This window comes from Carcharodon carcharias, chromosome 12 (assembly GCF_017639515.1).
Source record: "Carcharodon carcharias isolate sCarCar2 chromosome 12, sCarCar2.pri, whole genome shotgun sequence".
NCBI lineage: Eukaryota > Metazoa > Chordata > Chondrichthyes > Lamniformes > Lamnidae > Carcharodon > Carcharodon carcharias.
In genome coordinates, this window is record NC_054478.1 from 69,818,216 (window position 1) to 69,834,487 (window position 16,272).

Consider the following 16,272-nt stretch of genomic DNA (forward strand, 5'->3'; position numbering starts at 1 on the left):
CAGCAGCTCAAGGGTGTGGGCGGTCATCCTACACATTGTGGCAACCACGGTGTTAGCTTATTCATGAGCTGTTGCCCCTAAAATCATGGGGAGGTCCTGCTGGCCAACTATATGGGGAGGTTCCGCTGACCGGCATGTGGGAGTTTCCGCTGACCGGCTATGTGGGGAGGTTCCGCTGACCGGCTATGTGGGGAGGTTCCGCTGACCGGCTATGTGGGAGTTTCCGCTGACCGGCTATATGGGAAGGTCCCACTGGCCGGCTATATGGGGAGGTGCCGCTGGCCGGCTATATGGGGAGGTCCCGCTGACCGGCTATGCATGTTGATGACACTCATATCCACTGTCAGGACTCATAGCTTTTTGGGAAAGTTCTGCCCGTTAACTCTGTTTCTCTCTCCACAAATGCTGTCTGCTGAATATTTGCAACACTTTCTGCTTTTTTTCAGATTTTCTGTAACCCCTGTATTTTGCTTTTTGAGGTCAGGCTTGTTGGAACAAGTTATTATTTTCTGTTTCTAAAATTGCCCACAAAATAAGTGAATCTATTGGGCAGAAGCACCTGGTCCTGTTGGCGGCTGGTGTCATGGCAGGCATGAGCGGACAGTGTGGCGAGAAGGCCAAAAATCGGTCTCACACCGCCGCAAAACCAGTTTTCAGTTGTCCGCTCCACCTGGCAATGGCAGACCATGGTTCCTGCTGCCTCATGGGGAAACTAATGTCAATACTTTAGCATCTCGTTATAAGCCATGCTCACCGGAATCATCCCCCCACTTCAAATTTACTACTCACGTTGTCATGAATTCAGAACAGCGTGCTTCACCACTGCTTTTAAAAGGTGTGCACTTGGTGACCTGAGCTTCAAGGAGAACTCGGAGGCACACGCATGTGCAGCACTCACTAGTGTCACCTGTAGGACAGCAAGGAAGAGGTGATGGCTGTGGGGGGCACTGGCAAGTTGCTTTTTCCCGGCTGGCTTTCAGTGCGGTGCTGGTGTAAGGTCTCCAGTGTGGGTGAAGCCGGGGTGGTGTTTGGGGCGGGGGGATGGGAGCACAGACTGAAGGACGTACACAAGCACATGCTGGGTTGGGGGCGGGGGGATGGGAGTGAGGAAAGTGGCCACACACTTGGAAAAGCTTGTCAAAAGTGAGTATTCTTCCACAGCTGAGATGGTTCAGTTGCAGCTCCATTGACATGCTTGGAGTCGGGCCTCTGAAACTTTTCTGTCCACTCAAGCAATGCAAAAGCATGAAAGCGCCACCAAATGCTCCAAAACTTTTCACCCCTCAGGTGCAGACTGCAAATTAATGTGCTTTTTTTTGGGGGGGGGGGGTGGTGGCAACAGAGCAATTGGCCAACTGTGCAAGTTGTAGAATCCCCTTGTGAAAGGTAGTCATGGCGTAGTCACTGGTGGAGGTGCTCACAGCCCCTTGAAATGTCTTTATTAAGGTTTGGACCAGTATCCATTATGGTTCAAGCTAATAGTGCAGCCTTGCAGTGCAGGTTAGGAGAATGCCTGCGCCTGAGCTGAGAGCACAACATGCAGTCCAATGGGGAAAGCTGCTGCCAATCAGTCAAGTGGAGTGGGGCGGTGTTGGGTGGTGTTTCGGACAGCCAGTGAGTGCACTGCACATTGGCCAACCAAGTGGTGGCCAGCATTCACTTGAATGTGTGAAGGGTCCTTCAGACTTAACCAAGAGAGGTTTTTAGGACACATATGCTAACCCACACATCTATCTCTTTGATCCTGTAGGAGAAGAACATCAGGATCATGGAGCCTGGTGATTTAGCAGTGTGCCTCATGGCTTCCAGACAGCAGAGAAGAAGAAGGTGCGGGGGACGCTCCTGGCTTGGCAAAACGAGGAGCACCTTTGTCAAGACGAAAGGGCAGCAGGGCCTGCTGCACACGCAGTTGAAGATCCACAGAGAGTCATCGCTCCTAGGCACTTCACTAGACCCAGGGTCTATAGAGGGCACTTGTTATTCTTGCAGATGACTGAGAACCAGTGTCATTGAAGACTTTGCATGTCTAGGGAACTGGTTGGTTACATATGCCACCTGCCGCAGGATTTGAACCACAGGGACATGGAGGGCATCCACTGCCAGTGGCTGTGAAAGTAAACACGGTGCTCAATTTTACACCCTGTGGCTCTTTTCTGGGCTCCACAGGTGACCTGTGCGGGATTTTGCAACCTCCATGCACAAGTGTTTCCAGGAGGTCATGGACACTATCTTCATGAAGGCACCAAAACTTTGTGCATTTTGAATGGGATCAGCAAAGCCAAGAAGCAAGAGTGCTGGGCTTTGCACAGATCTCAGGTTCTCCATAGGTGCAGGGCACCGTCGACTGCACTCACATGGTGCTTAGATCTCCGTGGCAACAAGCAGTCAACTACGTCGACAGCAAAGGATGATGGTGTGCGACCATCACAAACACATTCTACAGGTCTGAGCATGATTCCCAGGGGGTGTCCATGACTCTTCACCTTTATCAGGTCTCAGATACATGACATCTTCCAGGGTCCACAGAGGCTGCAGGGCTCAGGGACAAGGGCTACCCGCAGAGGATGTGACTGATGATACCTGTGCAGCGGCTTCAGACTGCAGCAGAGAGACGGTACATTGAGGCTCGTGTTGCGAACCGGTCTTTTGTGGAGCAAACAACGGGTATTTTGAAAATAAGGTTCAGGTACCTTGACAGGTCTGGTGGAGTACTGCAATACAGTCCACTGAGGGTGTCGCACATCACTGTTACTTGTTGTGTGCTACGCAATGCTGCACTGGGGGAGGGCCTAGCTGAGGAGAAGATGGAAGAGCTGCACATCTCATCCGATGAGGAGGACGTCAAAGGGGATGACAGTGATGAGGTCCTTGAAGGCCAGGATACCTGAGATGAGGCAATCATACTGGCTAGGCAGGTGTGCTCGGGGGGCCCTCATAGCTGCTAGATTTACAGAAGGTGATGATGAGATGCAGTGAGGGCGATCCTGACATCCTCACCTTGCATCTGTGAACGTTTGACTCCTGTGTGACTGATGGCCATGCACATACCCTCAGTGCTCAGGCTTATTAATGGAGATGCAGCAGAAGCCTTAATAGTTGCTGGATTCCAGGAGGATGATGACAACATGCAGTGAGGACACTCCATAGATCTTCACATAGCCACTGTGAATGTCTGACTTCTGACTGCCTGAAGGCAGCTTGCCTGTGCTCTGTGATCAGGGTCATATCATGGAGACGCAGTCATAAATTTTTTCAATCTTCAGCACCTGACCCCTTCAGGAGCACAGTGTCATGGGTCACAGATGCTGAAGAGATGGGGGCCAGCCCCACCTTAAAGGCACTGTGAGCACACAGAGAGAATGGCGGAACTCTGTGGCGCTTGCCCACGACATTCTGGCAGCAATGACAAGCACTGCCGAGGTGCAGGCATCACTAATGTATCCAGTGAGTGTGAAGCTGGACCATCACTTTGGTATGAAGGTTACTCATGGCACAGTGAAGAGGCCCTGGACTGAGACAGCTGATTTTATCTTGTGCAGGAACCAAGGTTTCACATCTGAGTGACACAAACACTGCTCATCAGAACAAGGAACCATAGGCAAGGAGATATTCTTGGAAGTTTATTTGCAATATTATGTACAACTGATTAACACTCACCCCCAGCTGTGCAACTATAACTTCTTGTGCTTGCTTCAGCAGCACATATACTAAAATTGGAACGATACAGAGAAGATTAGCATGGCCCCTGCACAAGGATGACACGCAAATTCGTGAAGCGTTCCATATTTTTTTCCCACTTAGGGAGGGTGGTCAGGCGCTGGTGTGCCTACGCACAGGTGGCGACTTTCCGCCTTCAGACTCGGCAGCGATACCTCTACGTCGAGCCTCCTCCTAGATGGTGTGCCCTGACGACGTATTTCTTCCGTCAGGTGCACGGCCTGAATTATGACGTGCAGCTCCTGTTTATAGAACAGCTGGGCCTCGGTGGCTCCTTGCAGACGTTGCCCGTCTTTTACCAGGACCTGATCAAAGTCTGGAAAGTGGTCGCCTCACCAAACAGCTCTCCCTCGTCAGGAGTAGCGGCTATCGTCAGAGAGCCGCTGCTCAGGAATCCGCCCCTCCGTCCTTTTCAGTGGTTGGCGGAGAGGAGGGCTGTGGCCGCAGGGGTGACCAGGATCGGGGACGTGCTGGGTGGCGGAGGACTGGGCTGGATGCTCCCGCAGGAGCTGGCGCATCACGCGTCTGTGAGTGTCCAGGTCGCAGCCGATGCCATCCAAGACCTGAGAACGGTCGTGCTCAGACTCGACGTTATTTTGGGTCTTGAGGTGGCCCAGGTGCGCGGTGGTCTTCCGTCTGAACGTTCCCCTGTTCGGACAGAATTCCACATTGGCCCCAAGCCCCGAACCCTCCCTCGGGTGCTGGTGCCCCGCAATATGAGCCGCCTCGGGGACATGCCCCCCGTGCCATTTGGCACGGCGTCGAGGAGCTTTTTGTATGGACTGCTGCTGCACACCTTTCATTTTCTCGCCCTAGTCCGTCGCCCGGACACGCCCTGGTGTGCCTTGTTGCCGTTCGGCGGCGGAGGCCCCCGATGGGAGGCCCTCTACGGAGGTGTCCTCCCCCTTTCTATCGGGGACCTGGGTTGGAGGGTGTTGCATGCAGCAGTCCCCTATAATAGGAGAATGCATAGGTTCACGGACTCTCAGGACACGTGCCCTTTTTGTGGTCTTGTGGAGTCCGTGAACCATGTATATATAGGGTGTGGTAGGCTGCACTCCCTTTTTAGTTATTTGAAAAACCTTTTATTAATGTTTTGTTTGCACTTCAGCCCCACACTCCTGATCTATGGGCACCCGGTGCGGAAGGGGGTCGGGAAGGAGGAGGACCTCCTCGTGAACCTGCTCTTGGGCCTGGCCAAGTTGGCCATTAACAGGTCCAGGCAGCGGGCGATCGACGGGGGAGGTCCCGCCCGATTGTTTGTCCCTCTTCCGCAGCTACGTTCACGGCCGGGTGTCTTTGGAGAGGGAGCACGCGGTGTCTGCCGGCACTCTCGAGGCCTTCAGTGCTTTATTGACCCCTTTAATCACATTTTGGTTTAAAGTTTGTAAGTTTCCTTTAAACTTTGTTCTTAGTTCTACAGCTGACCTGAATTAGGGGCTGTGCTTGATTTATCCCAATTTTGTTAATTTAGTTTAATTGTTTTAACTTGAAAGAGTTATAACTTGTGTTCGCTTCAGCAGCACATATACTAAAATTGGAATGATACAGAGAAGATTAGCATGGCCCCTGCACAAGGATGACACGCAAATTCGTGAAGATTTCCATATTTTTTTCCCGCTTAGACAAGGTGGTCAGGCGCTGGTGTGCCTACGCACAGGTGGCGACTTTCCGCCTTCAGACCCTGTAGCGATACCTCTACGTTGAGCCTCCGCCTAGATGGTGTGCCCTGACAACGTATTTCTTCCATCAGGTGCACGGCCTGAATTATGACGTGCAGCTCCTGTTTATAGAGCAGTGGGGCCTCGGTGGCTCCTTGCAGACGTTGCCCGTCTTTTACCAGGACCTGATCAAAGCCTGGAACATGGTCGCCTCGCGACGCAGCTCTCCCTCGTCAGGAGTAGCAGCTATCGTCAGAGAGCCGCTGCTCGGGAATCCGCCCCTCCGTCCCTTTCAGAGGTTGGCGGAGAGGAGGGCTGTGGCCGCAGGGGTGACCAGGATCGGGGACGTGCTGGGTGGCGGAGGACTGGGCTGGATGCTCCCGCAGGAGTTGGCGCGATGCGCGTCTGTGAGTGTCCAGGTCGCAGCCGATGAATCCAAGACCTGAGAACGGTCGTGCTCGGACCCGACGTTATTTTGGGTCTTGAGGTGGCCCAGGTGCGCGGTGGTCTTCCTGCTGAACGTTACCCTGGTCGGACGGAATTCCACATTGGCCCCAAGCCTCCCTTGGGTGCCGGTGCCCCACAATATGAGCCGCCTCGGACATTAAATGGCACGGCGTGGAGGAGCTTTCTGTATGGACTGCTGCTGCACATCTTCCATTTTCTCACCCTTTTCCGCCGCCCGGACACGCCCTGGCGTGCCTTGTTGCCATCCGGCGGTGGAGGCCCCCGATGGGAGGCCCTCTACGGAGGTGTCCTCCCCCTTTCTATCGGGGACCTGGGTTGGATGGTGTTGCATGCAGCTACAATCGGAGAATGTGTAGGTTCACGGACTCCCAGGACACCTGCCCTTTTTGTGGTCTTATGGAGTCCGTGGACCATGCTTATATAGGGTGTGGTAGGTTGCACTCCCTTTTTAGTTATTTAAAAAACCTTTTATTAATGTTTTGTTTGCACTTCAGCCCCACGCTCTTGATCTAAGGACACCCGGTGCGGAAGGGGGTCGGGAAGGAGGAGGACCTCCTCGTGAACCTGGTCCTGGGCCTGGCCAAGTTGGCCATTAACAGGTCCAGGCAGTGGGCGATTGAGGGGGGAGTCCCGCCCAATTGTTTGTCCCTCTTCCGTGGCTACGTTCACGGCCGGGTGTCTTTGGAGAGGGGGCATGCGGTGTCTGCTGGCACTCTCGAGGCCTTCCGTGCTCTGTGGGCACCGCGGGGACTGGGGTGTTTTATTGACCCCCTTATTCACATTTTGGTTTAATGTTTGTAAGTTTCCTTTAAACTTTGTCCTTGGTTTTACAGCTGACCTGAATTAGAGGCTGTGCTTGATTTATCCTTTATTTTGTTAATTTAGTTTAATTGGTTTAACTCCAAAAGAGTTACAACTTCTTAACCCCAATGTTATTTTAGGTCTTGAGGTGGCCCAGATGCGCGGTGGTCTTCCTGCTGAATGTTCCCCTGTTCGGACGAAATTCCACATTGGCCCCAAGCCCCGACCCCTCCCTCGGGTGCTGGTGCCCCGCAATATGATTCGCCTTGGGGACATGCCCTCCATGCCATTTGGCACGGTGCGGAGGAGCTTTCTGTACGGACTGCTGCTGCACACCTTCCATTTTCTCGCCCTTGTCCGCCGCCTGGACACGCCCTGGTGTGCATTGTTGCCATCCGGCGGCGGAGGCCCCCGATGGGAGGCCCTCTACAGAGGCTTCCTCCCACTTTCTATCGGTAACCTGGGTTGGATGGTGTTGCATGCAGCAGTCCCTTATAATCGTAGAATGTGTAGGTTCACGGACTCCCAGGACACATGCCCTTTTTGCGGTCTTGTGGAGTCCGTGGACCATGCATATATAGGGTGTTGTAGGCTGCACTCCCTTTTTAGTTACTTGAAAAACCTTTTGCTGATGTTTTGTTTGCACTTCAGCCCCACGCTCCTGATCTATGGGCACCCGGTGCGGAAGGGGGTCGGGAAGGAGGAGGACCTCCTCGTGAACCTGGTCCTGGGCCTGGCCAAGTTGGCCATTAACAGGTCCTGGCAGCGGGCGATCGACGGGGGAGTCCCGCCCGATTGTTTGTCCCTCTTCCGCGACTACGTTCGCGGCCGGATGTCCCTGGAGAGGGAGCACGCGGTGTCTGCTGGCACTCTCGAGGCCTTCCGTGCTCAGTGGGCACCGCGGGGACTGGGGTGTTTTGTTGACCCCTTTAATCACATTTTGGTTTGAAGTTGTAAGTTTCCTTTAAACCTTGTCCTTAGTTTTACAGCTGACCTGACTTAGGGGCTGTGCTTGACTTATCCCTTATTTTGTCAATTTAGTTTAATTGTTTTAACTCCAGAAGAGTTACAACTTCTTAACCTTGCTGCTATGTCTTGGTGCACCCCTGACATACACAGTGGAAGGGATTTGGATTGACTGGACATTCCTGGAGTCACCTGGATGGATGGCCCTGGGGTGTGGAGCTGCTGGTCCTTGTCCCTATGGGTGTACGAGTGCCCCTGGCTGTCTCCTTGAGGAGAAGGGGAAGCTGGAGTGAGACTGAGCTGCCCTGCAGCCCTCTCGCGTTGACACTATTGCAGGCCATCTATGTCATCAGCGGAGGAGTTCAGCCCATGCAGCCATGCAGGATGAATGTCCTGGAACAAGGTCTCTATGGCAGCCAACATCCTGCCAGTGTAGACATTGATGCTTTGGCATGCCGGCGCTATCACTTTGGACTGAAGGTGGACAACAGACTCCTCCATTGTTCCTTGCAATCTGAGGAGTGCACCAGACACCCCTTCCTGATGTTCCTGTGATTGTCTTTGCAGCTGCAACAACTGATTAAGGACCAAGTCCTGCAGCTCATCACCTGACTCAGACTCAGCAGATTCTTTGCCTTCAGCAGTCCGTTGAGTGCTGGCGCCCTCGGATGTCCCTGCCTCTGCCTGCTTTGAAACAGATTGTTTGGTGTGCTCAGCAGATTATGATCCAGAGGCTACTCTACCTCTAGGTCCCACTGAGGTGTGTGTTGTTGTGCTGGTGGAAGGTGTGGGTGAGCTCTGTGATGGGTCTTCAATGTTGCTGCCCTCAGTGTCCTCATCCAAGGTGTTCTTGGCGCCGGGGTCGGGGTTAAGGTTGCATGAGGACTTCCCGGTCAGCCCCCATGGCATCCAGAAGGCGTCCCGGGTATCTGTCACTGTTTCGGGGGCCTGCAATTTTCCTGGCTTTTGGCGCCATTTCTTCATAGCAATTCTGGGCTGCAAGCATAGAGTGTGCGCCCGGCTGCATTTTAAATATGGCACCCATGTGATGAGTGGCGAGGTAAAGGCATGGTGTGCCAATCGGAGGCCTGCAGCCATCAATCCGGCGTGTTTTCCGTGACTGCATAATTCATAAGGCGGGAAGAGGGTGATGTGATATGAAAACATGCCATTGAGGCCAGCGGGTAAAACGACTGTTTTCACACCCGCTGCCACACTTTGCACAATTCTGGGATGATTCTACCCCTTATTTCTCCCGAAACCCAAAGAATCCAACAGTGGAAATGAACGATGATCAGTGCATATGGTCGATAAGCAACTATTAATGGGAATTTACATCTATACAAAAAAATCAGTCTCTTTAAATTGTATAACTACATTAGAACTTAACCGTATTGTGAACTTTTGAGGAAGATAATGATAGACTTCAAAAGGACATTGACAGGCTGTGGAAAGGGCAGACACATTGGAGATGAAATTTAATGCAGCAAAATGTGAAGTGACACATTTTGTTGAGAAGAACAAAGGGAGGCAATATAAACTCAAGGGCTCAATTCTAAAGTGGGTGCAGGAATGGAGAGATCTGGGGGTATCTGTGCACAAATCATTGAAGGTGGGTGGGAAGGTTGAGGAAATAGTTAAAAAACATACAGGGTCTTAGACTTTATAACCAAAGGCATATACAAAACCACGAATGTTATGATAAAGCTTTTTCAAACACTGGTTTGGCTCTGCCAGAAATATTGGTCTGAATTGTCACTGAATCGGGATGATTCAGGAGCCCTTTAAAAATGGCAGGCGGGTCCTGATTCAAGGACCCCTGACCCCATTCCTGGGTTGTCTGTTTTTTGGGATTGCCTTTAAAGGTATGGGCTGGTTCCTTTCAAATGCTCTCCCCTGGAACTCCCAACCTGGCCAGCTTCATTGCAGAGATAGGTATCTCCTGCTTCTCCACAATTTTCATGGAGTTGGGCCAGGTTTTTAAAGAATCAATGGTTCATGGCCCCTTAGGGGAACAATAAACCCTCATCTGCATGAGGGCTTCTTTTAAAATGTAGGTTCAAAAGGCCCTCCTCATGCCCCCTATGCCAACCTCTGACCTTCCACTCACCCCCTCTGGCCCTTCATGCCCCCTATGCCAAGCTCTGACCTTCCACTTGCCCCCCATGAACCAAATAGTGACAGCCAAGCCTCAGAGCCCATACATCCATTATGCTTGTTGAAACAGCTGTGCAAAGAAAACAGTGCTTGACTGACAGCTCTGATCTCTGCTGTCAAGTTCACAATGTTTGTTTACACAATGTTAAGCGGTTTCAAGTGTTTGTAGTTTTCGTTATTGATATTTTAAAGAGTCTGCATTAATGACACTTTTATTAGCTTGTAGTGAAATTACTTTTTTTCAACACAGGAGAAAGTTATGAATAAACTGCTTTTGTTGTAGTTTTATTTTATACATCCTACTGTCACTACAGGATTCTAGACAGTGAATAGTGGGTCAATGGGCGTAGCTTGGCATGAGGGTATGAGGGGTCAAATGGAGTGGGTAGAAGGGCTTAGCTCAGCATAGGGGTCATGAGCGGCCATGGGGTTATCAGTTGAAGGGCAGAGCTTGACATGGGGGCAGGAGCAGTCATAGGGGGTAGGTGAGGGGGCATGAGGTGGTGTGGATGAGGCATGGGGAGTGTTCAGAGGGTGAGTGGATGTGAGGGATGAGGGCTGGAGGGCTTTTGTGTTTTTAACTGGGATAAAGCTCCACACCACTGAGACAAGCCTTTTAAATAGCCACCTCCGCACCTGGCAGCCCCTGTGCCTGCCTCCAAACTTTTTCCTGGATCAGTTGGCCCGACTATAGCCTGTATCTGTACCACAACCCCTTCCCCACGCACCCCCCCCCAAACCCGGCAATGAAAATCCCACCTTTGTGGGTACTTTCTCCTGAGTCAGGTGGCTGAGCCAGGAATTTCCCTGACTCCCATTACCTGCCTTGAGGATGAAAATCCAGGCTTATGTGTCCAGTTCTGGGCACCACATTTTAGGAAGGATGTGAATAAAGCTAATTTGGAAAAGATGTACAGGAATGCTTCCAGGGGTGAGGGACTTTAGTTATGCGGATAGATTGGAGAAGCTCCTTGGAGAAGAAAAGGTTGAGAGGAGACTTGATGGAAGCATTCAAAATCCTGAATAGTTTAGACAGATAAATAAAAAGAAATTTTCCTCATTGGCAGAAAGATTAAGAGCCAGACTTCATCGATTGAAGGTAATTGGCTAAAGAAAAAATGGTGACACGAGGAAAGCTTTTTTTGCATTGAGTAGTTAGGATCTGAAGTGGTATGTCTGAGAGGGTGTTGGGGACATGGACAATCATTGTTTTTAAAAGGGAATTGAATAAGCACCTGAAGAGAGAAAAATTGAAAGGCTATGGAGAAAGGGCAAGGGAGTAGAACTAGCTAAATTTCTCTTGCAGAGAGTAGGCACATACTCAATGGACAAAATGACCTCCTTCAATGCTGGAATCACTCCATGGTTCCTTTACTTTATCTGATACATGCAAATTAAAACAGATGTGTTCCCAAACATTTGTAAATAACAGTATCTACCATCTTTATTCAGTGCTAATGTATGTGCGCTTAAGGTAGAAGTGAATTAAACTTGAAAGTACTGTATCTAGCAAACACATCTTGGGTAATATCCTGAAAATGATGATCCATTTCATTCCCAAAGTGGAGATGGTACTGTTTACTGTTTGCAATCCAAGAAAGTTATTAAAAGCTCCAGTTTACTATTGTATTGGTCTATGGCTATGGAGTGCAAAGTGCAGCCTGTAATATTCCAGTTATATGGAAGGCCGCAGCTGGTTGATAATTGCACACATATATGGAGCTCCAGTCGCAGGTCCCATATTTCAGTATTAAGAAGGAGTGGACAGGAGTAAAATAAAAGCAAAATACAGTGGATGATGGAAATATGAAATAAATACAGAAAATGCTGGAAAAATTCAGCAGGTCTGACAGTAACTGTGGAGTGAGAAACAGTTAACACTCTGAGTCAGCGTGACTCTTCTTCAGATCTCTTCTTGGACAGAAGCATCTATTTTCTTATAATGTTAATAACACTTAATATTAAAGTTAGAAATGTAGAAAAGTTTCATTGGACTGCTTCAGCACTTTTTAAATCCAGTTTTGAACCCAGATTACAGTTATATTCGACATACTGAAAAATCCAAATGGTGTGAGGTGGCTTATTAGAGGAGCCTAACACTGATTGGCTTTTGTGTGCTCAAAATCCAATGTCATGCCTGTGCAAGCATGAAGATATTATAATTTGAAAAAAACACTGTATTCCTTTTTGAATGGAACCTGATGAACTATAAGATGGCTGCCTAGGGGTCATCTGAGTTATGCAACTTCAACAGCCTGGCAAGCTTTCTGGAAAGTTCCAAAATGGATCATAATGGGCAGGGGTCTCCCTTGAATGGATATGCCTAAACAACACTCTTTTGTGGAATTTCACACCTGCTATTGTCAAGGTTTACTCCAAGCAATAAACTCTAAAATTCCCTGACTCTGGGTCTGCCATATACCAAAGGTGGGCTATAGAGATTGAGTATCCACAATCAAAGACATCTATCTACCTTCTACTGTATATCAATAGCTTTTTAGCCATATGATTAAAACTCCTTCTTCACAATGGAAGACCATCTTTGCTTTTCAACATAGATCAATGGCCATTCATCATGTGATCAAAACTGTTTTTGAAATCCTTTTATCCAAAAACTGAGAGTGCGATCGGGCTGTCCGTTGAAGACTAGCAACAACATCACAGTTGCAACAAAAGGCTGTGTCATCTTGCCTTATCAAGACCTCTGAGGCTGAAAACCTTTTAAAAATCCTCCCACCTGTTTCAAACTGCTCCGAATTTGCCTGTGAGAAATTGGGCCTCCAGTTACACCAGCCTACAAGGCCTGTCTACATAGCTTACTGAACAGTCTTTACTTCAAAGGAACCCTGCAGTTAATCTGGGTTTGACCACAACCACCTGAACTTATCTGAACTTCAATTCCAGAGTGGGAAAAACTCCCTCAATGGACCCTCCAAGATACCTGAACTGCCAACTATTCTGTTTGTTTTAATACTTGTTGAAGTGCACTACCTTCTTTAATTGTATTTTTCTTGGGTGTATGTTGTGTGATTGATGTAGCGTAGCCTTTCCGGGATGTGTGTGTGAATAAATAATACTCCTTGTTTAAAGCCATGAAGGTCTGCAGCTGGTGGTGACTTTTAAATTGACCATACACTGATGGGCTTTGGTGGGGAGGGCTTGAGAACACACACAGCCTTATCCAAATTAAACTACGCTTATTACAGAATGGAAAGGGGATTGGGGGTTTCAGTCTATCTCCCTCTGCCGTAACACCAGTCGAAGCCTGATTCTGGAGTTATGCACAATTCTTTTGCCAGTGCACCTAGTGTCACTTGCGTTAATGTAAACATCTTTGTCCAACTTAATTTCTATCAAAAGCATATAGAAAACACAAATAAATGACATTAACATACAGTTTTCGTACAATTCCTCTATGAAACCTGCATTAGTGAAATTTATATTGTTACTCCAGATCGGGAAAGGTCTGGCACTTCTTGCTAAATTGAGATATTGTCCATTTGTTCCCAAGATATAATGTTGGAAATCAGGCTCTGATTTGATTTTGCTCCGCAAAGTTGGTGAATGCTGGTGATAATACGTTTAAATGTTTAATCTGATTGTTGTCACGGGCAGAATTACATGAGATTTTAATCTGACTTTTTGTTTCTAGTAATCTAACACTTTGCCAAATGTCATTGATGTTGGTGAGATGTTGCAGCTGCCATCATTCTCTATCACAGACATAGTCAGAGGGACAGAAGCAGTGTCGGCATTATTCCTTTTATGCTTCACTAGAAAGAGACATATTTTCAGGATGAAATACACCCTTGAGAAACAAGTAGATTTAAACTCCAGCACTTTCATCATAAAGACACACAATCAGATTTCTGCAAGTATGCTCTTAGTATGTCTTCAGCCATGAAATGCAGTTGCAATATTAGTTTTCCATAGAACTACAGGTAAAATCCCTTTATTAAAAAAAGAACAAAATGATATTGTTATTTCAGAATGTTTCTAGCATAGTTTTAGAAAATGAAAAATTATAGAACACATCTTGATTAACAAGGAAATAAATAATGTTATGATATTTTCGTAGATATAGGAGATAATACGTAGTCAGCCTGTCTGAGCAATAAAATAACCTTGGTTTTCCCATCAGAATTTTTTTGACAGATGTGATCAGGTTACTGAGTCACCCTTCTAAATGGTTTTGGAGTCAGACTGGAACCAGAAATTATCCATAACAGGACTTAGCTGTGTAGAAGAATCCAGACAAAAGATAGAACTTCCTCCTTTCCTTTACTTTTGTACATAAAATAATTATTTGTACTAATGCATTATGTCTCTTTTAGGCTCTACTGGGTTCAGTAGAATTTTCCTTCTGGGATTTTGATGTAAAGAGCTTCAACATAAAAAGGTATAAGGTATATTGTGAGCCTCCCCTGTCATTTCCTTTTCCTAGCTATTTTTTATTAGAATAGCCATTAGCTGGAATGAATTTTCTGTGATAATAATATTTGAGATGAACAAATTATAGACTGTGAATTACAATGGTTTAAACAAGGTACTATTGTGAACATTACACTTATAGTTGGATGCCTGAAAAATAAAACTCCAAGATGTGTTATGTACAGGTGGCGGAAGCTCCATTGACAAACAGAAATAACATGATTTGATTCCTATACCACAAGCATGTGGTTACATACTCCCAGTAAAGACCTTATAATCCTTACAAAAAAATAGAGAAAATATTTGAAAACTTGTACTGCAGAAAAATACGGTCACAGTGACTTTAAATTTCTTTGGTACAGGTTGAGAAAATTATTTTAATTTGCGCAATTTCTAATGATACTCCTATATAAATGCATTTGATATTTGTGGGATAGTACAAATGTGTACCACAGCACTCTCCCCATACAGAGAAACATTTTCTTGTACAGCAAAAATCTAATACATGTCTTTAACTCTTTAACTGATGTCTTGTGTATGCCAAATTGAATTGATACCATCCTCCCAGAAGGGGACATTACAATAAATGGGCTTTGATTCAATTTTAATGAAAAAACACCATTTTCAGATTATTTATTTAAGAGAATAAAAATGGTGCCCTTGTCTGTATCACTTTTTCTAAAATACATTATGACATTGAGTACTAAAGTCAAATTGAATCTTGCAAAACCACACATTTCATTAATGCTTTACTATTAAATATTTCCCCCTCTGTCCTTAACATTAGACTATCATTAAAACAATCAGATCAGTGGAATTTGAATCAAAACATTGACCAATATTTTAAAAAATATGTAATTTGTTGCAGTATTAGATTAGCCAAGCAATACTAATTGAATTTTAGATTCTAAATTATTAAACGCAACAAGAGATTCCAATTTAAAAGTTATGCTTTTGGCTTCAAGGAGCATGCTTTGATGATTTAAAAATGATGTGTCCAATATACTTTACATTTAAACAATTCTTTTATGATTGTGAGGTCACTAAATGCTTTATTTAAAAGAAGTTATTTGTCTTTAACTCATAGGCAAACATCAGAGTTGAGAACAGGCCAAGCTAATCTCACACTTACAGTATTGCTGTGAGCTTGTTTTTTTTTGTTCTGTTCATCGTTCTTCACTTACACCATTTCTCAGTTTTCTTTTTCTGAGTTTATTTTTGGGTACGTTTCTATCTTTTCTTGTAATTTTATCTCTTCCTATGTCCACCTGACTTGCTGCTTCTGCAGCTGAGAAGTTGGCACATGGCTTTCTTGCTGTTAGCTGGCAAGGATGGCCACTATGTATGGTTGCCATCAGGGCTTGTTGTTCCTCTGCATTTTTCACTTCCTTTTATTATTGTGGTCATGAGAAGCAGAAAATGAGGCTGTGAATGCTTCCTCTTACCTCACTAGAATGGGAATACTCTGCCTACTACAGATGCAGGCTCAATTCTGTGAGCTGAGAAATTCCCCTAGAGTTTCTGGGGCTGCAAGGTAGGGTGGAGACCTAATGTTAATGGTCCCCACACATTTTCTTGTTTTCCTGTCACCTATTACACTAATTGAATTTTAGATTCTAAATTATTAAACGCAACAAGAGATTCCAATTTAAAAGTTATGCTTTTGGCTTCAAGGAGCATGCTTTGATGATTTAAAAATGATGTGTCCAATATACTTTACATTTAAACAATTCTTTTATGATTGTGAGTTCACTAAATGCTTTATTTAAAAGAAGTTATTTGTCTTTAACTCATAGGCAAACATCAGAGTTGAGAACAGGCCAACTAACACTAATTTCTTAGGCCCAGTGACAATAAATTCTATGCTTTAGTATTTATTGGATAATGAACATTAAATTTATCTATATGCACAATAAGTTTGGGAAAAAGTCAAAATCCTGGAACTCCCTTCTTAACAGCACTGTGGGTGTACCTATACCACATGGACTGCAGCGGTTCAACAAGGCAGCTCACCACCAACTTCTCAAGGGCGACTAGGAATGGGCAATAAATGCTGGCCCAGCCAGCGAAG

At 46.6% G+C, this 16,272-nt stretch overlaps 2 non-coding genes across 2 annotated transcripts; both read left to right on the forward strand.

Annotated features, from left to right (window-relative positions):
- The first annotated feature begins 3,683 nt into the window (after nt 1-3,683).
- Nucleotides 3,684-3,790, forward strand: LOC121285406. Its single transcript, XR_005944681.1, has one exon. It is a non-coding gene; the product is annotated as a U6 spliceosomal RNA (small nuclear RNA).
- Nucleotides 3,791-5,224: 1,434 nt separating this feature from the next.
- Nucleotides 5,225-5,331, forward strand: LOC121285407. Its single transcript, XR_005944682.1, has one exon. It is a non-coding gene; the product is annotated as a U6 spliceosomal RNA (small nuclear RNA).
- Nucleotides 5,332-16,272: the final 10,941 nt, after the last annotated feature.